Source organism: Emydura macquarii, unplaced genomic scaffold, assembly GCF_026122565.2.
Source record: "Emydura macquarii macquarii isolate MOO-44397 ecotype Brisbane River unplaced genomic scaffold, CSIRO-AGI_Emac_v2 contig_383, whole genome shotgun sequence".
Lineage (NCBI taxonomy): Eukaryota > Metazoa > Chordata > Testudines > Chelidae > Emydura > Emydura macquarii.
In genome coordinates this window covers 15,295,948-15,321,782 of record NW_027130520.1, presented here as the reverse complement: position 1 = coordinate 15,321,782, position 25,835 = coordinate 15,295,948, and the positions used below count along the sequence as shown (strand labels likewise).

At 37.3% G+C, this 25,835-nt stretch overlaps 1 protein-coding gene across 3 annotated transcripts in view; it reads left to right on the top strand.

The window, feature by feature from the left end:
* CSMD3 (CUB and Sushi multiple domains 3) overlaps nt 1-25,835 on the top strand; it is a 1,042,296-nt gene that overhangs the window by 85,410 nt on the left and 931,051 nt on the right. The gene's annotated exons all lie outside the window — the stretch shown is intronic.

Sequence of the window (25,835 nt, the reverse complement as noted above, 5' to 3'; positions counted from 1 at the left end):
TGCAATTTCAATGCCCTTCTGCCAGGTGAGCTGGGCCTCTGTCAATAGGCACTTCTGTATTTCTTCACTGTGCAGACCACACTAACCTTATCACGCAGGGTTTCATTTAATTCATTGAAAAACAACCAGAGTTCTGTGGCACTTTAAAACTAACAAATTTAATTTTAGCAGGCATAAGCTTTCGTGAGGCTCAGCTCACTTCGTCAGATGCAGAGGTAGAAATGAGAAACATAGGATCATCATATACATATACAAGTGCATAGAGAACAATGGGGGAGGTGGATGAAAGCCAGGTACTTCATTGATCGTTCATTAATTCATTTAATCATTACATTCACAGTGCTCAGCAAGCTTCTTCAGAACTGCTAAAAATTGCACTGTTGTTGTTTCACCTTCTTGATTCCTTCTGTGGAACCTAAATCTCTCTGTAATTACCAGTGGTTTTGGAGAAAAATGTGCCTCCAGGATTTTCACAATGTCACTGCAAGATTTTGTCTCTGGCTTATCAGGGTGCACTAAGCTGTGCAATAAATTATAGGACTTAGCTCCTACAACACTTAAGAAAATGGGCACCTTCTTTGCATCTGTAATTTCATTTGCAATAACAAAATGCTAAAAAGGCTCAGTATATGGGACCTTGAAAGTGTAGCCATTGCTGCCCCTCTTTTCATTTCCTTTTTTCTTTGTCTTGTCTTTTCATCTGTGTTGGGGTCGTTCACAAGTAATTGCTGGTGATTTCCATTCACTAGCACTGCTTTTGTTTCTTCCCCGTTCCCATTCTGTCTGCTTCACTTTGGTCAGAACAAAGCAGAGCCTGTTTTAGTTTCAGTGTGAACTGTCAGTGTAAACAGCACAGCCCCCAAAACAGCAAAAAGGTTTTTTTTTTCTCTGACTTTTACTTTTTTGCTGGTGCAGCATAGGTCGATCCCCTCCTCCATCGCCATTTGTTATGTTAAATATTTGGAAAGTACCTGTATTCAGAGAGAAATCAGCAAGGAACACAGAGATGTAAACCCATGAAAAGTCTTTATTGAACCTCACTAAAACCAGCCAGGACTGGCTGAGCTATCCCCTAATAGTCTAACTCTATTGCTGTGGCAACAAGCTGTTGCTAGGCAATAAGGCAAGACACAAAATATACAACACAGATAATCACCATGCCCTCTTAGTGAAGCGCGCGCTCTCTCTCTCTCTCTCTCTCTCTGCCCTAGCCTCACAGGGACAGAGGTCTCCCTTTAGTATGCAGATATATAGAGATTATATACATGTATAAACTTTGCAGTTTTTTCCTTTTTCCGCAGGCTCTCTTTTTATAGTTGGCCAGCCGTCTGTACCATTTCCCAGAACTCCTCAGCAGAATACTGAATACCTCTATTTAAATTGTAAACTCTTCTGGGTAGGGACCGTCTACTGCCCTGTTTTTCTAGAGTGCCTATCACAATATAGCCCCATTCTTGGCTGGTGCCAGAGAACTACCATAATAAATATAATTAATAATATATTTCTACTCTGTTTTCCATCTCTTAGCCACTTTCTAATCTGTGGCAATACTTTTATTTCACACCCTACTTTGCTATTCTACTTATTATCCTTACATAAGAGCATCTTGTGAGGGTTCTTGTCAAAGGTTTTGGAAATTTAAATAGTTCATATATACTGGTTTTCATTTATCTCCTATTTTGTGTATGGTCAAATAATCCTAGTGGATTAGAGAGACATGATTTTCCTTTTCCAAAACTATGTTGGTTTGGTTGTCCCTATCATATTGTGTTAATCCCAGTACTCTATAATTTATTATTTTTAATTATTGTTTCAACCAGTTTTCCTGGAACTGAATAAAACAATACTCTATAACTAAGATCTGCTCTGTAATTCCCAGAAGTGTCCCTACTATTGACTGCTGATTTAATTGTTGATTAAAATTGCTCTAATTCATCTTAAACCTCTTACCAAAAAGACCTCAAAATACTAGCCAACTGATTTTAAGTATGCGATTGTATTTTTTGTTTGAAAAAAGTGTAGGAGCTATGTGAATTCTGCTAGATTCTTCTAAAACTTTCTACTCATGGAAGGGTGACCATGTGTCATTACAATATCATGTAGGAATGAAGAGATCAAAGTGGGAGAAAACAAGATATGGTGATATGTGAAATTGTTCTTATCCATGCCCTGCTCCCCAATCACTCCCTAAACAGTGCAGATATTCCCAAATAATTAAAACATGTTGAACATCCACCTGCTGAGTGATTATTTTATTACACCTAGAAATCCTAATCAAGGGTAAGGGATAAACTTTTCTAGGCACTGTATGATGAATAATGAAGAGCACAGTCCCTTCCCCATAGCTCACAATGAAAATGTAATCATCACCTCCTGTTTTAACCCTCCTGTCCTTAGAACAACAATATTATTGCAAGAGAGGGGAAAATATTTGATCAGATAAATTTATATGAGAGGGGTCTGTCCATTTAAATATTGTTTGAATAGGAACTATTATTTCCTATCTGTGATATTTGTATGGCTCCCATCACAGTGCCTCACAATTTTAATGTTGTCCCACACCCCTGTGAGATAGGAAAATACTACTAATCTCATTTCACAGATGGGGAACTGGGACCCAACAAGACTGTGACTTGGCCTTGGTCACATAGGAAGTCTGTCTTGAATGCTGATCTCCCAAGTCATAGGCTACTTCACCTCTCCTTCTAATTTCTCCCAGTGCTTATATTCAGAACTCCCTCATCCATGTCCTTCCCACTCCTAATTTTATTAGCAGTCTTGTAATCATATTTTCATTGCAGGAGTAACCTTGTGCCTTTTGTACTGTAGAAGGAAAAGTAAATGATAGGGAGAGAAGACTGATATATCTCTTCTATGAAAAGTCTTCTGAACTTTGCAGAAAGAGGTTTTCCCAGTCCTTTCTGTCTCAGTGCTTCCGAATATTGTTAAAAAGTGACTGTTTAAGACATAAGACATGACAGACAGCTTGTTTCTTCAGGATTGTCAGGTACATTATGAGGTTGAAAGCAGAATGAGACTGTCCTCCTGAAGGCAAACTGATTCCAGCCACCCAAAAATGCAATAGTCTCCAGAAATGCCCTGACTGGAGTGTCTTAGACTATAAGGAAATAGAAATTACTAAGAACAAATAAAAGTCAGAGCTCTATAATTCTGGAGATTATTTTATGGCTAGCTATTAATCCTGGAATACTACAGAAAGAGAGAGAGAGTGACAGAGCCTCAGTTGGTGAAACTTGTCATGGCTCCTTAGAAGCCAGTGGAGTTATAGCAATTTATAACAGTTGAGGATCTGCTCCACTGACTGCTCCATTCTGTATTTAGAGATTGCTAACCAATGTATAACACATTGTGGGAGAAGTGATTGGTGAGATGCCTGAGCAAAAACAATAAGCAGCCTTTTTTAAGAGCTATAGGTATTCAACACCTTGGGAGTCTGGCCATCTATATGGACACTTACATTACTGCATGAGGGTTATGAGTGCCTAATTTTACATTCCCATGTTTGAAAAGTTTGATCTGTGCTTTTCTGGTTATATCTCACATGTAATATATCCATCCAATTTTGAATCTGAAAGCAATGTATTGTATAGGTACATGTGTGTTTTCAGGCCAGATCCTCAGCTGGTATAGATGGGCATAGCTTGACCAATGATTAAACCCCTTGGTTTAATGATCTGATCTATGGGCTTTTGGTAAAACGTCTCATATGCACACTATCCCATAATTTATGAATCCAAATAAACAAAATTAGAACTGTCTGAAAAAACCCCAGATTTTTTAAGGATCGCATAATTTGTGAATCTAATAAACAGCATGTATGTGCTCTTTCACTTCCTCTTGATGTCATTAACTGAAATAATCTTCCTGATTCTAGGTCATTCACTGAATTATAATTCTCACAGAGACAGGATTATATTTACCTGTTAAAACTGTTTATTATTTACTATTTATTACTCTGGGGACTGACAAGAATGGCAATTGTAGCTTATGTTTCTGCAACACTATTCCTAGGAAACTTTAAGCATTCTGCACATTGTGTAACTTAGCCAGATGGAATATTTCAGAGTATTTCTTTCCAGATTTCAGTGTCACCTTCACCCTTAGCAGGTAATGTAACTCCAAGAGAAGGTTACTAATTTAAATATACAGACAGTAAATTCAAAACCATGACACACAGCTTAAATGACAGAGCAATAGATGTTGCGGGCAGGGATGGGTTAGCCACAAAAGGGAGCACTCTTTTTTTTGTCTCAAGTAATGATAATTTACAAAAACTGTCATTGTTGACAATAACTTAATGAATCCATATATTCATTCCTTTTCTCCTCAAAAGGATTATTCCCCCTTACTTATATTTAAATAGCCTTCATGGGAAAGTGTAGCATATGGTCATTAAATATAGATGGGCAATAAATGAACATGAGAGAAACTTTTGAAGCAGGAAAATGAAACAATGAGTAATTTAACTATACAGAAGACTTGAGTGCGGAGGAAGGGAGCCATAAGCAAATATCAAAAAAGACAGGAAAAGTACACGAATTAAATGATAATAAAGAGAACATGAATGTTGCTTACCAACATTTTGAAAATGATGTACAGCCTGGTATTTAATTTAAAAAGTCTATAAACCATTTAAAACTTTTAAAAACAATTTTTCCCTTTATGAAGGAATTCCGTTAAAATCCTCTACCTCTTTGCTTAGTGGTGAGTTTTAGTTTAATTTTATTTTACAGTTTTTGTGCACCTTCACAAGCTTTGTTAATATTTTCAAAGGAGAGTTTATATGTTAGTTTTACTTACATAGCTTTGTATGTATAAAGAATCTACACTGATAGCCTCATGTGGACTGGGTGTTTCAGAAAAGTGAGATTCTTAACAAGAATTGAGTGCCCTCACCTCCACAAATTTTCTGATTCCACAGTAAATATTGCTGGATTCAGTGACTTTTTTCCAGGAGAACCAGTTTAATGTGATGTAAAGGCTTTTGTGTTTGTGTATTTTAAAACGCTAGAAAGTTAATGTATTTTAGCTTTAGAAACTGAAACACAAAAGTACAAATTCTGTATCTTGTAAGTTTGTGTTGGGTAGGGGAGGGGATGCTGTAGCCTGTCAGAAATATGAGCTATTTTTCAAAGTAAGAACAAAAGCAATTTCTGATTTCATAAAATCATACATTTGTATTTAAACCGGCTCCTTCCACTATTCTTGCAGTTTACTTGTTGCTGAATCCAGACATATAAGCAGATATTGCCCATAGCAAAGGGTTGCTCTTGAATATTGCATTGTTACCCAGAGGCTCCAGTCTGGATCTGGACCTTTAAAATACAACTTGAATAGTTCATAAAGGGTTATGATGACTTCAGGAGCCCTATTCTGCTGTCCTCTTTGCAACTGAAAAATGCCCATTAGCACTTGGGGGTCTGATCTCTAAGGTGGTTAGCTCAACTCCTATTGATTTCATTGAGTCTTTTAGGCAATTAATACCTTACATAATTGGGCCCATAATTCACCGTTTTGTATTATAACAAGAAGAATAACTCCCCTCCCCCCACACACACATACATTTCTCTTTCTGAAATCTTACACTTGGCCTGGTTTTTCACTAAGCATTCAGTAGGGCTTAAATCCTCTATATTGAACCATATACTGTATTCAGTAACTCAATGGGAGTTCTTTCCTTCTGCAGAAAGGCTGCAAGGATTGTGCCCTGTATTACCTATAGGGAATAAATTACAGACATAAATGGACTTCTGAACAACAAAGGTACATTGTTCCTGTTAATGACCCTTGGATTAAGAAATGAGAGAAGGAATAAATAAAAATCTAGAGACAGAGACAAAGACTTTCAAAAATAGAAGGCTAAAGTTAGACTCATAAACCCCTATTTAGGCATCTGAATAAGTGGCCTGATTCTCAATGGGAGATGCCATATGCTCAGTACTTAAGACTATCTGTCATTCATTTAGATACCTAACTTAAAATTTCTGTTTTTGAAATCTTGGCCAGAATATTTCCCAGTTAATATATTTTAAAAATTTCCCAGGAGGAGAAGTTTCTACTTAATGAAACAAAACTCATTAAAATCTGTCATCAAAATACTTGAACTTTTAAAAGCACACTTTTCATTCAACATCCAAAACACACAAAAGAACTTTGCAAAGGTACTTAGGTGCCTACAACCCAGTGTTAGGCACCTAAATCCCAGTTTTAGGCTCCACTAGAATTCACAAAACTTCCTCTGAACCTGGTAGGCACCTAAACTCACTCAGTTCCTAATTGTTTAGAGTAAGAGTTCCCGTGGTGCCTATGTTTCTGCCTCTGAGCATAGGCAGTGCTGCCTTACTTTGGGTCTGGATTCTTGCCTTGGCCACAGAGAATTCACAAACTGGAGGAAGATAAGTGCTCCTCCTCCTGTTTTGCACGCAGGGCCCAATCCAGTAGGCATGTTCAGAGACCGCCAACTGATTTGGAATTGGGTCCCATTCAAAATCTGGCAGGTGGAGGAGGTGGAGTTGCCCACATTATAACTTTAAACACATTGGTTAGAGCACTTGACTGGAATGTAGGACTCAGAGGTTAAATCCCTCCTCTGTCTGCAGGGGAGGAAAGATTTAAACAAGGGTCTCCCTCTCCCAGGGGAGTGCACTAACCCTTGACATTTGATATTCTGATGTGGGGTCTCTCCCGTTGAAGCTGTTCCACTTTGGAAAAATTATTAGTCATTGGGCCAGAGACAGCAAGAATGTGTCCATAGTCTGATAATTAGGGCATCCACCTACAAGGTGGGACACCCAGGGTCCAGTCCCTTTGCTTTAATGATTGTTTGTTTATACAAAGTAGAATAACTTTGTAACAGTAGAGATGGAGTGAGCCTCACATAAGAACAGGCTGTACATCAGTGGTTAGAGGTGGGAGATTGCTATTCAAATCCTTTCACCTATAAAGCAGTGGGGGGGAACTTGAACCTGTGTTTTCCCACATTTTAGGTAACAATGGTAAACACTGGACTAAGAGATTTTAGGGGGGCATGTTTTTCTCGGAGTTTAAGGTGTGTAACTCATTCATACAAGAAATACCCTTGGGACCTAAGCCCCCTGACACCAAGAGAGGGTATCCAGCTGTGAATTACTAGCAAAGATAGGCACTTCCCTGCAGCCTGGTACTTAGGTACCAAACTAGAGAAGATGGGGGATTATGACACCACTACATCCTCCTCTTCACCCCAGTTTCTTGTCAGTATATCCCATTGGCTAGCTAATGCAGCTCCCTGCTTAGCATGCTGGCTTTTGTTGATTACAGTCTAAACTGCCTATCTCTTCTCACTCATAATATAGGGAGCCTTGGCACCTAACTCAGGCTTTGTGAATTGCAGTGTGGTTCCTGTGAGTTTTCTAGGCACCTAAAAGTTAGGCGCTGCAACAGTCAGCATCACAATGCCTGAATCACTTTGTGAATCTAGCCCTTTTTTATCTTTCCAATGTGCTTTTCAGCACGAGACACCTGGAAATGCAACAGTATTACAGTTCAGTTATCTTTTGGACATGACTCCTTTGACTTATCTCCATTATTCGATTTTTGGAGTTTTTCTGGAGAGGGTTTAGTGGAGGGAGGGGTTTTTTTGGGCGGGGGCCGCGCGGGGGCTGGTTTCTAACACCTTGACCATCTAAGTATATGCATGCAAACAGTTGCACTTTACACAGAGCCCTGTTTGAAGATAGTGGGGCTCAGCAGGCAGATAGAGTGCAGGAGCTGGGTTTAAAAAGTTGATATTTTGCTAACTTAAATTGGCATCCTAGGATATTTATTCTTGTTAAGTTATTCCACCTTTCAGTTAATTTAGCATAATCATCATCATAATATTTAGCCTTTATCACTTTATATTACATTTTCAAAGTGCTTTCCCAACATTATTTAATGTGTTGTTTATATAGCAAACAATTACAGCCTAGCACTCTGGGTTTTTGAGCGGACTGAGCAGTGATTTCCCCTTTCCCCTTCCCCCATAAATCATTCACAATTTGCTGCAGTAATTCAACAAAGTCAACAGATCCTTAACACCAAGGTGGAAAGTGCTAATTTTAAAAGTTGTTATGCTCACTGAGCATTGATTTCAGCCTATTATATCACATTAATAACTTAGTCCAGTGTTTCCCAACCTGTGGCCTAGGGGCCAAAAAGTGGCCTGCGGGGGCTTTCAAAGTGGCCTGCGGCTCCCCTCCCCTGGCTGTAGACCGGTGCAGGCTCCTTGCCGCAGCCAAGGGGATAGGAGATCAGCGCTCCCCTCACCCTGGCTGTAGCAGTGAGCACGCAAAGTGCTCCAACTAGGTCCATAGGTGCTAAAGTCCCTGCTGGAGCCAGAGGGAGGGGAGCACTGATCTCATTCCCCCTGGCTGCAGAAGGGAGCCCCTGCGTAGGAACATAGGTGGAATTCACAGGGTTGTAAAAATTATGTCTGTGTCCCTAGAGCCAAAAAGGTTGGGAACCACTGACTTAGTCATATCCCTCAAATTATAATAAAGTAAAGGAGAGACAGAAAAATTCTGTTTGAAAATTCTGTAATATTCATGCACATTGGATAAGTTATTCATGCTAGTTGTGGATTTCATTTTTGTTTTGCTGCATTGATAGCATAATCACATAGCTCTAATTTATAGATAGTAAATAAGAGAGAGAAGAACATACTATTCCTTGCTGCTATAGAAACTTCTATTGACACACTAGGCACTAATTTAAATGCATTATCCTATCACACTCCACACTGATATAGAAGTTCTGTAACACAAAGAAATATAGACATTCTGTGTGGGCAGGAGGAAGAGAAGGTTATTATTAAGGAAGTTTTTAGGTGGTTGTTAAAGTTCCTCAATAGCCTTTACAAGGATCCTTATGCATACTTATTTGTTTAAAGCTTTTGCTTCTTGGGATTACATAAGCTGTACTAATTGGACCAGATATTGAATTGATGTAAATGGGTGCAGCTCTGTTGAAATCAAATGGGTTGTGTCCATTTTACACCAGCTAAGACTCTAACCTCACTTTCATTATGGTCCTATCATATCCCTTGAAGAGAAGGGATGAGGATTGGTTGTAATGAATGCAAAGAGGATTCTTTAGTCAATATTCTAAAGGCACACACAAACATATCGTGAGCTCCCTGGTGTCTAGTTTGTACAATGAACAGTGTTAACACATATGGTCTGCTTTGCACACATGGTCTGCTGAATTACTCAGGCTATGTCTTCACTTGCCGTTGTCAGATCGACTTATCTGGATCGACTGAATGGTCAGTGAAGACTCGCTCAGTCGATCCAGAAATCAACATATTAAGACCACCTCTTCAAGTGGCACAGCATATTGAAGACGGAGCACAGACCAGAAGCACAGAAGTCGATGAGAGTTACAAGTTTTTTGCATAGTTTGCGTAACTCCGGTTGACTGCCACTGAATCTCCGAGGTAAGTGTAGACAAGCCCTCAGTTAGAGAATGGGTTGCTGATTACAGTGCATGTGGAAGGGGTCATCAGTCCTACATCTTTACAACACCATTATTCATTACCAGGCAAAAAATACCACATAAAATATTTCATCTTTGGGCATATGTAGTTACTTCAGTTGCATGCACCAATGGTTGTGAATCACAGTTTGCATATGCAGAGGCCTAATTTGTGCATATAAAGTAGGTGGCACAAGGACCTATACTTGAAATTCAGCTGTATTCAAATCAGAAACCTTTTATGTTTTGCTTGTTTTGTTTTTTTATTCTGCCAAAACTTCCAGTGAGAGACTTATTTTCTATGACAGTTAATTGTATTTTTCTGGCACCCATGTACCCAAAGTTCACTTCTTCGCACCAAGACATAACTGATCATGCATTTGTGTATGTTGATTAGAGGAATCTTATGCTCAATCCAAGACTACTGGTGTGAAATATGAACCAAAAGTTCATCTTAACATCAGAGAATCAGTACTAACTATACCAAGGGAAGCTGCCATATGTGGTTTTAAAAATATATACCAATGTGGTACTGTAATAACTCTGACAGCATATCCTTTTCTCCATCTGCACCATTGAACACATTTTCAAAAAAACACATAAAGATACTGTGCACATAACAAGAGTTAAAGATCTTGTATGAAAAATCCCCCTCCAAGAACTTTAAAAAGAACTTGTCCTTCAGGCCCCTTTTGGACTGCCACAAGTTCCATTTCCTGTGTATCAGAAGTGTCTGATTCCTGACATTTTGAGATACAAAGACATCCTCTAACTTACTTCCTAAGAGTGTATGCTTGTGTCAGCTGTGTATTCTCTTCATAGAGAAGCAGAACCATCAGCAGGAGCAGACTTTGCTGAGACATTTCCTTTATGTGATGTTACAAGGCCAAATTGTTCCTTGCCACAATGCACAGAGTGGGGGCAATTAGGTTTATTGAAGAAGGTACAAGCCCACGTTGTTTCTGAGGTCGAGCAGTTACAATATAGAAACTGAAAATATTTTCCTTCCATCTTGGATATCTGTATTAAACATTTAGCTTTGAAAAATAGTAAAATGTTTAAGCTTATCCTCTTCATCTTCAGAGAAATTCATGAGTTCCCTGCCTACATTTCTTCCCAGGTGTTCTGCTATCCAAGGTGCTGTTCCTTATTATTCCTTTAAGATTCTATGTACACACCGATGGCAGCGAATTTGCCACTGTCAGATCGATCTACCCAGATGTATTGAGTGGCAGTGAAGACCCGCTCAATCAATCCAGAAGTCGATTCAGTTAAATCACCCCCTCAAAAGGTATAGTGCTGCGTTGACAGGAACGCATTTCCTATCGGCACAGCACAGTGGAGACGGCATGCTAAAGGGAAGTTAGGAAGTCGATAAGAGTTACACAAGCTACTCTGCATAGCTTGTATAACTCCTGTTGACTGCCACTGTGTTTCCCGGTAAGTGTGTACTAAGCCTAAGATTCTTTCCTGGCCACTGTTGGTGTCCTTTTACATGTCTCCTGAGAAGTCTAGAGCAACCTTTCAGTTAATACATGCAAGACTCCTTCTCTACTTAAAATAACTAACAAAATATAACAAAAACCCACACACTTCTGAAACCAAACCTGTTCCATAATGTGTTTTCTTGATAAAGACTATGCAACTTTCTGTATTATGTCTTTGTACTGTCCCAGCTTGTGTCCTTAAATAGTTATCTCACAGGGCCAGAGAGTTAATTATTCATCTGGCACAAACAATAAGGTAGTATGTGTGCAGTTTTAGTTTGAAAGAACAGTAGGATAACATTTTACAAATATAAACCTTGTGATTCAACAATGCCCAAAAACTTGGGTAGGCAACTTTTTTATCTGGAGTTTAAAGAACAAAATACAAATAACTATTGTATACTTATGAATATAAAACCCTCAAATTCCTCATAAATCCTCATATTTCCATTAACCAATGTATCTTATTATTGGACCGATGATTAATACCCAAGATGTAAACAATTCATTCTGAGTAGTCACAAAAAAATGCAGATATACACAGTCTTTCTCTCACGCTCACACAGTTGAGTAAAGTTCATATTGGAAGGTCTTTAGATGTCTGTTCATTTTAGTAATGCAGAATTTCTTACTGCACTTGAGTTTGTTCAAAGGTAATATCTTCCCTCTTGCAGATATTTTGTTATGTTGTATATGATGATTATCCATGGCAAGCCAGCAGTTTTGTTGCTTATATTTTGAGACCTATAGGATGCTGATTAATTTCAGAGATGTTAGTTATCGAAAGCACAGAGCAGTGCTGAAATATGGACAACACACATTCTACAACACATTGCGACAAACCTGAAGCTGGGCAGCAAATCAATTAAAGATGTAAGAGTCACACATGTGTAAAATGATGTGTGTTATTAAAGTGAAAACAAAAGGTGCAGGGCATTGCTGAGGATTAATCACTGGCAGAGAAGAATTGATGGCCTAAGGCAAAGCCTTGGGCTATTAAACACCAATTGGTCATTAATCCTCAGGAAATGCCCTGTGTCAGGGTTGCTACTGCTGTTATAAGATGAAAGAACGATGGATTTTTTTTCTGATGGGTGATGTATTTGCAGTTGTTATGTACAAGGCATTTCTAAAGAACTAAGAATGTTTGAATTCATCTCAATATTCCAATCAGGTGATCATATAAAAATATATATATATATGCCTACTTCCTTTGATGCATACAAATGAAAAGATGTCAGTCTAGCTAAAGATTAAATCTGGTGTTTGCAAACATGATTTTTGAAAGCAGAGCGGAGTAACTGTATTCATAGTTAATCTCACATGTTCTGTTGCATAGCTACATCCAAGCTTCCCGTTAAGGTTACTGTAGATCCCTTATTTTACTTCTCTGGGCTCTACTACTGCTAGGTTTACTTTCTCACCTAGATGTATTCATTAATCTCCTCCACAGTTGACAGAATGTTCTTCTGCTGTAACAGCACTACTTCTACGAGAGTGCATCCTCTCTTGCTTACTCACCTAGTCTTATTTCCTAGGCTGTTTATAAACTGTGTTTTTATTTAAAAAAAAACAACTTTTGTCAGAAAGTCTATGGGAGAGGGTCACCAGTTACTGTTAGAAGACTAATAAAAATGATTCTTCTATGAGGGGACTTTCTGCTATCCCTGGCATGGAAATATATTTTTTTAAGATCTTGTTTTGTCATTCAGTGAGACATTTACAATTCCCTTCCTAAAATGGTCCCAACAGAGCACCGATTCATAACAGGCTGGTTGGAGAGAAGGAACAACTAGTTCTGCCCACTGAGACTGTATCTACACTAGATAATTTAATCCCAAAATCTTCCCGTCACTGATAACATCTGTTTAGTTCCTCTGTCTGCCTCCAAAACCTTCTAGCATTTTTAATCTCTGTTAATTAAAATCACTTTTCAGAAGGTTTAATTAACTTAACGGTTACTGGTCCAGATGTGAAAGATGGCCCATGGTTAGGATCCTATTTGGTATCACTAACACCTGCAGAATTTTCTGTAGCCTTGTTTGACTACCAAGAGTGTTGTGAGAATTTTTTAAAACCTGAAAAGCTTTCTGTGGAAAAGAAGTGAGTTATTTCCTTCACCCTCTCCAAACTAAAAATGGCTGTTGGGATTTTGCTCAAACTTTAAAAAGTGACAACACCCCCTCCATCTCCTGGAAAAAACAAACAAACCAGCAACAGTGGCAAAATTCCCTCTGCCTTTTGGCACCAATGAAGCATGAAAAAATTCAGCTCAAAAGTGAATCTTCTTGGAAAGTTAATACTTCAGGAAGATCTATGCTAGTGCCTCAGTTAGAGGAACTCATGGTACAACATTTATTATTTTAATAATAAGAATGGACATAAAACTTTGTCTGCAGTCAACCTTGATTGCATACTCTTTGTGACAAGAGATGTCTCTTAATACCAGTTAGTACTATGTCTAACTTAATGGGTCCTCAATATTGTTGGTCTTCTGGGCACAGACACAAAACAAAAATGTGTAGTAATAATACTAGCATTAATTGAAATGTTCTTCATTACAAATTTTTTTCATGACCTAATCAATTTTTGTTGAAAAACCTAAAACATTTTGATCTTAAAATGAAAGTTTTTGGTTGTGTGGTTTTTAGCTTTTTCAACAAAACCCCAAGACTTTTAATGAAGGAAAAAAATCCCAATGATCTTTCAATCCTTGTGGCAACCCAATTCCCCGTGTCTGTGGGTTATATATATATATATATATATATATATAATAAGGCCTGGGTGCTCCAGGGCAAGTATTCCTTCCTTTCCCCATCTGACTCTCTGATGAGAGGTATCCTCTGATATCTTAACCAGAGCAAATTTGTCATAAAACAACAATAGTTCACCATGCTTAGTAAAAACATATTAATTTAATTTAAAAAAATCCAATTAAAATAATTGATATAAATTACATATTTGACTGTAAGATTTTCCAGTTCATGTACTTGAAATTTCAGAAGAAAAATCAGCAAAGATTATACTGCTTGAATGTCTACAGACTTCACCCTCTCTCCTTTAAATTATTTCAATCCTTCTTTGATCTTTGGCAGATAACTGTCAGAGATCCAGCACCTAGTGTCAAGTCCTTCATACTGGTGTCAAATAGGCTTTAGAGTTTGTGGCCCTTTGACATTAAAGGTGTGATTTGGTTTGTTTTTTTGTTGATTATTACACCAGCCAGAAGAAAAAATCCTTATTATTTACATTATGTTTATTCAAGTATCTGTTTAGAGTCAAACATTCCTTTCTGTCCTATGCTAAGACACCTTTTCATTATGTTTCCCAAATACATTCAATTCTGAATTTTTGCTGCTTTGGACAAATAGTCCTGCATGCCTGTCTTCATTAAACCCATATTTGCTAATCTTTCCCTTTATGGGTATGAAATCCTCACCCCAGTGAAGTCAGTGGGAGTTCTGTAGTTGACTTCAGTGGAACAAGGATTTCACCTGGGTTTTGTAGCTGCTGTTTTTACAATTTAGTATTCCAAATACATCTTTGATCTTCCCTGCTTCTTGTTCAAACTGTATTATTAAAGCAAATGGATTCTACATTTTGTGTATACAAAGCTCTTCCTCTGTCACTCCCCCTAGGAGTATCAGAACTAGGCTGGTTCACCTTCAAAGCCATATCTCCAAAGATTCAGGTCTTGAAGTTCTACTAACCATCACCTTTATGGTTATTTAATCTGGGCTGTGTGCTACACTACTGCATCTGACTAGCTGGTTTTTCACCAACATTTTCAAATGACATTAGTACAGTGTTCTTTGTGGTGTTGTAATGCCCAAAGTTCTCAATCAGAGTACTGTACTGGGCACAGTAAAAACCCTAAGTAAAAGTGGCCCCAAGAGTTTACAATCTAATTGAAAACAAAATGCAAAAACTGGAGTTTAACAAAGGTAGTAACGATTGGATCACATAGGTTGCATAGGTTAGCTAACTTGATGGATTGTTTTATTTAAAAAAAATAATCAGCTATCCCAATTACTGTTCAATTTATCCTTAGTTGGCTGATATCTTGAAGGAATCACAAAGGAGGTGGATTCCTGAATAAATGAAGTCATGTATAGTCCCATATCCCAATATATGAATTAATCATATGCAATTGCAAACTAATGTCCGAGTATTACAACTCTAGTAGTGAAAGACCAATAGCAACTTTTGTAACAGTGACATAAATGGTAACTATTTTTACCTGTCCATTACAGCTGTTGCAGCCTGGTGCAAACCTACCTTTTCAAAAAGGTGAAATTTGCCTTCAGTAAAATTTGCCTTTTCTTTTCTAATTTGCAGCAAAATTAGAAGATGTAAACTCTTTTCTGTGTAGAAAAGAGTAACAATAATTATATATATTCCAGAATATTGTTTTGACAAGTAGGCAGTGAGTTTCCAGTACATGACAATTCTTTTTTTTTTTTTAGCCTATATCTCTTTCAGAGAAATTTCAAAGAATCCAAAGCAGGAGCTTTTAGGTTTCTTCTTAGAAACTGAATCTTTTCTGATGGTAATCCCAGTTGTGTGAATGAGACAGCAGTTTTTAAATGGCTTTTTAGGTTGCTTACAAATAAAACAAATCGGAGCTCACGTTGAGGGGTCTCTCTTTTTGTAAAGAGGGAATTTGTGAGTATAAGAAGATTGGGTACAGAAGGTGTAGTCATGGAGAGCTTCCCCCTTTCTCTTTTCATATATATTTTTTATTTCTATTGACAGAAACCCGTTAAAGCAGCATCTTAATTTTCTCTTAAATATCTTATTCAGTCTTCCAAGTCTTTTCTAATCTTGTTGAAGCTCATTTCAAACCACCACCAATATTTTGTTTGATTATGTTTAGCTCATACTTAAGTACTTACTGGAACGTTTTTGGTATTTTGCTTTATATTTATTTTATTTAATTTATTTAATTATTTATTTACTTACTTACTTATTAAATCTCATCTTTGCCATCCTCCCTTGAATTCGGCTAACTCTGATGCTTCAGAGAGAAATACATCCATTTAAGAAAAATCATATGCTACTTTCTCAAATCATTACTTAACTAGCTATTCTGGGTGACTTATTTTTGCAGTAACTTATTCCCTGTCAGCTGTCGGAAATTGTTCCTGGATTCCAAATAACCAGATGTGGTGCTTTTTCTCTGCGTTTTAAATAAAATGTAACTAAATTCGGTATTACATTTACTGTTCTGCCGCTACATACCAATTAGTGTGAAATCTGTAATTACATTTTCTGGCCATTTTAACTTTAATTTAAAAGAGTGCTGCCCTATTAAATTTATGTAATTTCTTAAAAAGTTATTTTTGCTTTTGTTTTTTGTATGGATCTCTTCTACATTCCATTAGTGCTATCATAGGATTGGTCTACACTTAATTTTAGGTCAACCTAGCTATGGAACTCAAGGGTGTTGATTTTTCACATCCCTAAACTCTGTAGGTATGCTGACCTACCCCTTGGTGTAGAAACTGGTAGGCTAATGGAAACATACTTCTGTCAAACTAGCTACCATTGCTCGGGGAGGGGGTGTTCTTACAGTGATGGAAAATACTCTTCTGTCACTGTAGGCTACTTCTACACTACAGCATTGCTCTAGCGTACTTATGGCGCCACAGCTATGCTATTATAGTTCCTGTAGAGTAAACACGGCCTAAGATCCAAACCTAGAAGGACTTCTGTCTTCTTGCCTTCACAACACGAACTTATTCATTAGTGGATATCCTCTGATCTTGAACTTGTTAATTGTTGTAATCTGAATGGTCCAGGTGTTTACGTTGGCATTATAGCAATTGCCTGGGAAAGAATGCAGTGGTTAAGACTGTGAATGGTTTAGTTGAACCCCTGCTTTCATAAACTTCTAAAGCTATTCCTCTAAGCTTTGCTACACGGTGATGTGCAGGAAGCCCCAAAGAGTTGGGCTTTGCAGCATATGAAGCATGTGGAGATTTTCCAGAGTGTCTCCAAGCCCTACTGTGTAGAGGTTGTAGAAGTCCTCTGGTTCTGTTGGAGCCTTCCATGAACCTGGAGGCAGGGGTAGGATTTGCTGTTACATTTTCAAGCAAGATATGGAAGTCTCTTCTTTAAAGGAATAATGTTAATTGTTACTAGCAAAATTTCATGTATTGCCCCAGTAGGAATGATCATGATAGATCTTCAAACATTAGTAATTTATACTTGGGACATTTATATGAAATTGGTTTGTTTGATATAAATGTCCTGACTATAATGGACCTAAATGTTATTTTCATGTAGTTTAATTGTCTGTCTAGAGAACATAATGGTTTAGAACTCAACTAAATTATCAAATTATTTTGCCAGAAGGTTCAAATGCACTGCACTGTTGCATGATTCTTTGGTTTTGGCCATATCCTGCCACTACCTTTCATGCAAAAATGACATGCAAGGAAACAGGGTATGGTTGTTCAAAAGACTTACCATTTTATTAATGAATTTGGCTCTAAGATATGATATTTGGGAACTAATTGGGAGGTGGAGAACTTCGTGCAAATTACAAGCTGATATTTCTAAAATCCACAGAAATATTCCAATCCATGCTAGGAGCTCAGAGTGTCCTGAAAGCAATCTCCCTTACTTCTTTTCGTGGTTCATTGACAGAGCTAAATCTGAGAGTGTTTAAAGAAAGTGAATACAAAGAAAAATCTTCCTGTTTTAATGATAAACAATAACACTGCTTTACATGTTACATTGAAGACTAATGAAGCCCAGAACAAAACCTTTGGCTTCTTTGTTAGCATTGCTGAGTGGGAACAGTGAAAATGAAATAATTAATGGAATTTGCTTTGTGCAACTGCTCTTTTATTACAGGGTATGTGTTCATTCCCTTGCATAGTGGACAATATCTGGATAATCAGAAAATAAGTCTGTATTTATTTTCAGTCTTCTCTTTGATAAGATATTCTTTCTAGGGCTGCCAAGCTATTGAGATGACTGTACTAATCTTCAATTGTATGTACACTGGGTACCTTCCACTTCAGAAGTAGAAGGATTTTTTTGGCCATTAATAAAGCAGCTCTGAGGATTTAGAGCTTTTGAAGTGGGGAGATCATTGTTTAAGGTTGCTATTATTATGCCCAGGGGAGCTGAATGAGATTGAGGCCAGCAACTAAATGATTTCAAATCTTTATCATCTTTCCAAAAATTTAATACCTATCTACCATCTCCCCAAACATATCTAACAGGATTCCCCTGCAGATTTGGCATCAGCAGTGTATGTTACAATCTGTCTAGCCCAGCGGGGATTTGTAATGTTCTGTGTGATGAGATTTCAAATGCCCTGGCTTATTTTTAGTTGGTTCAGTCACCCAGATGTTAGCCACAATAGCTAGATTACACTTCTCTAGTTATATGAGGAAGGAGATAGCTATTTTGGAACAGTGGGTCTCTGATCCAAAAGTCAGTTGAAAAATATATATGGGGAAGAAGTTCTGAAATGCTCTAGGAATGAAGGCTGCTCAGACACCAGGGATGGAAGGCTTGGATCATGCCATTGACTTCTTTGGGGAACAGGATTTCATCCCATGGTGATTGGGGAGGTATTAGAATTGAAACAGAATAGAAACAAATACTACATCCTGAAGGAGTGACTAGAGCCAATATAATTTGACTTTATAGGGGAAGTGGGAATTCTATATTTTCAGGGAAAAATAGGTGAACGTCTTTCTCTGTCAGGCTGTTTTATGATTATGGTGTTTTTAATTAGCAGCTAATTTAAGCTCCCCGGATATCTGTAATGGTAAAAGAAGAAGTAGGTGACATTTTTCAAACTAAAGATTTCTTGTTGTTGAAAAGGGCCTTTCTTCTGAAAATAAATGTATTGAAAAATGGTTTATATTAATAAAAATACATCTCATGATAATTTTATTGTATTTATTTTTGTAGACATCATCAAACTCATTATTGATGTGTTTTGTTTACTGACATCCCAGTTTTCAGTCATTGAAAAAGTCAGTAATGGCTTAAATTTTTTTTAAAAGTTGCCAAAAAAAAAAAAAAAAAAAAAAAAAAGGGGGGGGGGGGGAGGGTCCATTTACACCGCTGAGGAACAGATAAAATCTTTACCATTTTTTCAGAGATTTAACATTTTGGATTATTTTGACTCTTTCTAATTCATAGTAAACTGAGTTCAGAGTAGTGCTTCTCCCGCTGACATTGCCACCGACTCTTGTGGAGGTGGAGTTATTATGCTGACAGGGGAGCATCAGTGCAGTTGTTCTTGTAGTGTATACTAGCCCCTACTTAGAGTGTCACAGTTAAATAGAAGGCAGAATAGATTATTTAGCACAAGTAGTTAACACATATTTCAAGGGACCATTGAAAGTCAAATGGCCCATTAACGTTTATAGGGAGGAAAGGAAGTGTGGTGCGGGAAGGCAGCTGGGGGAGATTGTTTTATTTGTGTCATTTTTCCTAAATTGTTTTGGTAGGATGAAAAAAAAAATCTGTAAAAAAATTCAGAAAAAATCCAAACATTTTATTTCGACATTGTCTAAACAAAATACTGTGATTTGTCAGTTTGAAATGACATTTTGTTTAAAAATTTTCTTTCATTGTATTTTAAAAAAATCAAAAACATTTAAAAAGGTTAAGATCAAAACAAAATATTTTGATTTTTCTCAGAACAAAATGTTTTATCTGATCCAGAATGGGGTTGGGGGGGGGGGGGTGGCCAATAATTATTTTTCAGAATTGTTAGAGAATCAAGAAATCTATTATTCTCACTACTCTAGTTCACAGTCGTCATAGTGAACAAGCTTTGGTAGGCAGGATGAAAGCCCTGCCTTCTCTCTGGCCCCTTTTCAGCATCCTCCTTCCTGGAGTAGAATAGGAGTGAGCAGTTTCTCTGCTTCTCAGAATGCAGGGCTCTTCTTTTCAGAAATGTTGCACAGCCCTGCGAGGAGGGGCAGGGTCTTCTGGGGTACCCTTCCATCTCTATATAGGTGAGGAAAGGCCTGTTGGAACTGGCCCAAAGAAAGGCATCAGCCAGGATACTGGGAGAGGGCTTGGGGGAGACACTGGAATCCTTTTGAGCCTGATTCACTAAAGGTGGCAAAGCTGTTTTCTAATAGAGGGGTTATAGGATACAGAAGGATGCCTTCCAGAGGGGAACCTCTCTCTTTCTGTTGGACATTCAGGGAGTCTACTTCAGATCTGTGAATCAAGTCCTGTATTAGAAGACATCTGTCGATTTGTGGTGAGACATTTGTAATGGAACAAGCAATAGCTAGTTAAGTCTATTGAACCAGAGGGGGGAATTTATCCCTTTAGAAGGCACTTTTGCTCCCAAATGGGGTTCTAGTCAGTTGGGAGAGGATGCTTTACTTCCTAGAATGGGCACATAGGAATTTGTCTATGGAGTCACTGAACTGGTCACAATGTTTTCAGCCAGTGCCAACAAATATTGGAACAGGGTTGGCCTCGTTCATCACTGCTATTCTAGCACAGTAAGAGGGTTTAATTTAGCCCAATATCTACAGGATAATTTAATTGTGATATAGCTTTAAAATGCTTATGAATAATGGTTCATAGTCTGTGAATAATAGATTAGAAATTATATTCCTAAAAACATCTTCTCTTGGATGTATTTTTATTTATTAGAGAAATTCTGTAATACCAACATTTGTGCAATTTCTGATAAGCTTGCAGAGAGGAAACACTCTAACGCCATTTCTTGTCCATGTAACAAAACAATTAAAGAACACTTTTATGTGCTTTGTGGCACAAAGGTGAAATGAAAAGGCAATGTGGCTAATTTAAAGAATCTGGAATTTACTGAAAGTTTTAAGAGCAGACCCATACAATGTTTATTTTTTTACATTTTACAACTATACGATCTGTGACATTTTAGAAATATTTACATTGTTATGCTGGGCATGTCTGCTGCTTTTATAGATCCAAAGGGCTTAGTTTTAAATGTGGAAAAAGGGTGATTGAGGAAAAGGGAAGGAAGAGAAGAAAAAAACCCAAAAAATATATAAATATTGCTTTTGTATGTAAATACAACTTTTATTTGAAATAAAATACAAATTTAATATTGTAAAATTATATTAATATTTAAAATTTAATACATTTTATATTTAAAATACAATATTTATTTGTAAAAAAAAGTATGTGTTTTACTTTTTCCTGTCTTCTTTTGCAAATAGGCAGGCACCATAGTGGAAGTAGAAGATTGCAGGCTTTGTGGAAATCTAACTGTAAGAAGTGGTATTTCAGGAGAGATTTGAAAGAGGGGAGAAAAGTTGTATGAATTACATAAAGGAGGAAGCTATGGAAGCATTGGATATTGTTGAAAAATGTGCAGAATTGCAAGTGGGATGAGGCAATGAAAGCCCTGAAGGAAAATAAAAAATGTAGGACACAAAAGAGAACAAGAGGGAATGGAATCTGATAACTAGACAGGGAGAGAACTGAGTAGAGCCTTTCCAGTAAGTTGAAGTGTGAACTTGATATGAAGAATGAAAGCCAGTAAAAAGACAGGTAGGAAGTAAGGTTTATTTATATGACAGCACAGTGTTCTGGCTGGAATGGGAAGGTAGGAATGGAGGAGAATTAAGGCACAAGTCAGGTCTTTTGTAATAGAAACAGAGAAAATGGGTTGACTTAAAGACATTGCAAGGAATAGAAAGGAATCCAAGAGGACACAAAGACTACATGTCCTGGTGAAAGAGAGGACAACGGAGTTAAAACTAATACAACAACTGGGGAAAAAGAAAAGTTTAGACTGAAATGTAGCTTAGTAAGAAAGATGAAATGTTTATTTTGAGAAAGTAGTGGGTCACCCATGGAGAAAATGGAGATGTGAAAATAGACAGAATGGGACTGATTTCTTTGTCTAAGACAGCTGTCACCATGACGTGTAAGTGCTGAGATCAAATTTCAGGCATATAAAGCTAGATTTCTGGCACGTGTGTAAAAGTGTTAGCTGAAATCCTAGAAGCAAGGGAGAATGCCTAAAGAGCAGGGGGCGGGGGAAGGAGAGGAACAAGCATGGATACATGAACACTACCAACATGGAAGAAAGGAGAAAGAAGAATGATTGCATATGGCACTTATAGAGAATTCAAAGGCACAGGAGGAGACTCAGGAGAACAGCCACACAGAAATTCATTGAGGAAATGATCCTCGTGAGAAAGTATTGGTCCATGTTGTCAAAGGCAGTAGAGAAACCAAAGTCAGAGTGTGGAACAGTGCTGCTTAGCCAGGGCAGGAAGAAGGACAATTGTTTGAGTAAAGAGGGTAGAAGCATGCCTGAAGAGGATCAGAGTCTTGGGAATTTAATTTTGGTTCTGTGAGTAGAGAGATTTCTTAAGCAGCTGGAAGGGGTACAGTGACATAAGGATGCTGTGGCTGAGGGAGGTTTTAAGGATAGGAAAAACAGTGTGTGTGTTTGAAGATGGATGGTAATGAGGCAGAGAAGAGAGAGTGAGATGCTGGAGATAAGAAAGAGGTTGGAGGGATGGGGCTGTGTGTTACAGATGTAAAGAGAGCTTAAATATAAAGACTGGAATAAAGGAAGGGATATATGAGAAGAAAGCAGGGGCATGTGGAGAGCTCATGTGCTACTGCATATGCTCAATTTTGTCTGAAAATAAATGTGGCAATATTCTGAGTACAGTTGCAGCAGTAGAAAGACACAGAGAACATTTTGTGTTAGGGTAACTAACTTATTTAGCAACTGATTAACTGTTTGTTCTTGGAGTTTTTTTGTATTGTAATCAATGTGATTGAATTGACCACATGTTATGGAGCGTGTGTGTGTGTGTGAGAGAGAGAATGTCGGGGGAAAAAACATAATTTTTTGGCTAGGAACAGAGCAGAACTGAAAAAGAAAATAAAAGATAATCTTATAGTGGGCAAAGTTAGAGTAGTCATTGAATTTTCAGGCTGTTGAAGAGTAAAGATGTGAAGTAAGCATATGTTTTCTTATGAGAGGGGAGTGAAAGATGCAAGTGCAGGGGGGAGGGTAGAATTGAAGAAGACTATGACCGTGGAGCCAACAGAATGGAGGACAAAGTTGACAGCACTGCAAAAGTTAAGAGTTTGACAGACTGAATGCTGTGGAAGAAATGAAATGGTTATCTGAGGAAGGATGCATGTAAAAGACAGGTGCTGAATGACAGAGGGGAGAGGGATCTATGCAAAGGTGGTGAGAGAAAGAACAGTGCTTCATGAAGTTCATTTGCCGTATTTTTACAATGTAATTAAATATTATCAGTGAAAATAATATGCAAACTGAAAATTTAGAAGCAGAATAAAATAAACTGAATTGACTAGAAATAAAGGATTATTGTTCTGATTGTATTCATTTTCACATTTCATTCAGTGAACACTTCCCTTTTTTTACCTAAAGCTTTTCAGACTGTATAGTCTGACACCATTATCTTGAAATGAGAATGAAATACTTTTCAACTAGTACTTATGTTTTAAATTATGTGTGAAGCTCTAAGATCTACAGATGAAAAAGACCACAGTATGTAAGTGCTGAATATTATCTCATCACTAATTATGTCTTATGCAAATAGTTTAGATATTTTCAACATTTGATGAGAACCAGTTATTAAATAATCTTGTATAGTATGTTGAATATTTCCAAGTTAGACTATCAGAGTGGAAGATTTCAAATAAAGAAGTATTACAGAATAAATTATCATCTGAATGCAGGGATTAAAGCAGTTGGTGTATAGATTCTGTTGACATGTTCTCATATTAAAGGTCAAAAAAGCAAAACCATTCAAAGTCAAACTTCAGAGGGTTTTTTGATGCTACAAAATTGAATTAATGTCCATTTGGTCACCATTTGTGAAAGATAATATAAAATTATGCCATCCTGCAAAATATGAGTAATTATTATATTTGGATTTGGATGAAGGAAGAATAAAATTGTATATGTTGAAGAAAAAGTAGATTCCTAAAAGATGAAAATATTAACAGAATAAGGGACAGTATTAAAAAATGTTATATTCAGTAGCAACTGTCACTTAATTGGTGACTTTATCACCAATCAGCTGTATCAACTGTCACTTAATGGTACTTTAATTGTTTCTCTTCAATTAAATCATTATTTAAAATACAATAACTTTCATCTCCTGTTTAGATACAGATCATTTTTCATCATATCCTGTGTATCTTTACATTGTATTTAATAAGCAAAATAATTCTAAAGAAATCAGACAAAAGGTATGCTATTTTTAAGCAAGGGGCAGTACATAATGGCAGGGTCTCATGTGCAGATTAGGGACTGAATTATGACTTTGGGCCACACTTCAGTCCTCTCTGGTTCCCAGTCTTGTTCTGGAGGGAGAGTTGAAAATAATCTTTATCAACCTCTTACCAGTGCAATGTATTTCTCTTCCAAGCCAGCTCTGTTGAGTTGGCTGGCAAATTGAGAAGGCAAAGTCAAGGCTCACCTATTTGACTAGGGAGAGAAGTAACTGTTCTTTGCCTACCAGCACTGTAACCAACAATGTGCAGCTTCACAATGTTTGCTAAAATCTGTTATTGTTTTCAACCAAATGTATTCTTACTCTATGTTTTTAGAGCAGGCCCAAAGCAAACAGACAATGCTAGGTGCAGTTCTCCATCATGTTATTCCTTTCTTGTGTTTAAAGGTGAAGCTCCAGTACAGACGGAATGCTAGAAAATCTTAAACTGATGGAGATTTTACAAAACTTGTTACTGGGAAGGTTGTGCTTCTCCCGGATCTTTGGGAATTCCACCAGGGATCCTGTAGCACACAATTAGTGAATAATTCAACTTTATTTTGTGGAGTCTTTTCCATAGAAACTATATCCCAAAAGTTTTTAGAGAGTTAAATTATACAGTCAGAGTTAAATAATAAATAATAACAGATAATTTTCAGTTGAGATTTAAAAATAGATCAAGAACTGAGGAGGCAGAGAGATGCAGGAAGGGATAAATAAAATAGACTCTTCCGACAATGGAAGCTGCTGACAGCAGAAAGGGGTAGGCAAATCTAACATTAAAATGAATCCTCTGAGCTAATTTACAGCAGTTGGTAAAGCTCATACTTTGTGACTCCAAGACCAGGCAAGGTAATCCCAAAATGCCTTCCCAGAGGAGCTTTCCCTATCCTTTGGTGTTGTACACCTTTGGTATGGTGCTATTTGAAGTAAAAGAGTAATAAATGGAGTTATACAAGTGCCAGCTTCTATCCAGCAGTGAGGGAAATAAACATAGATATAGAAGATGGGAAGAAAATGGATCTGTTCTGTTTACTGCTATCCACAGGGAAATGTATTTTAAGGGATAACAACATGATCTTTGTAGAAGATTTCTGTATAATGCTTCAGAGGAAGGGATAGACACACACACATGCTTGTCAACATGCATGCTCTGGGGAAAAATTATTTAATGAGTTCAATCATATGCATGTGAGCTGTGTTTGTCAATACTTAGATTTATAAAAGCCAAAATATGGACAAATCCTATTTGCTGAGTAATATTACCTAAATTGAAAATACACATTACAGTTAATCATACAATATAATATAATTATATAAAGTGTAAATAATAATATAATTATATGAAGATATATAAAGCATCATTTGGATGCTGAAAAGCAGCCCAGAATAAAACACTTAATATGCACCCATGTTGCAAACTGTAGGTGCGCTCCTTTTGCCAGGAGGGCAAATATAATTTGTCAGTTTTTCTGCCTCCTTTCCCCAACCCACTGACATACTCTAAAGGTATGTCTACACTGCAGGTTTGGTGGGGATCGATGCAGCAGGATCAATTGAGTGGGCTGTAAAGACCTGC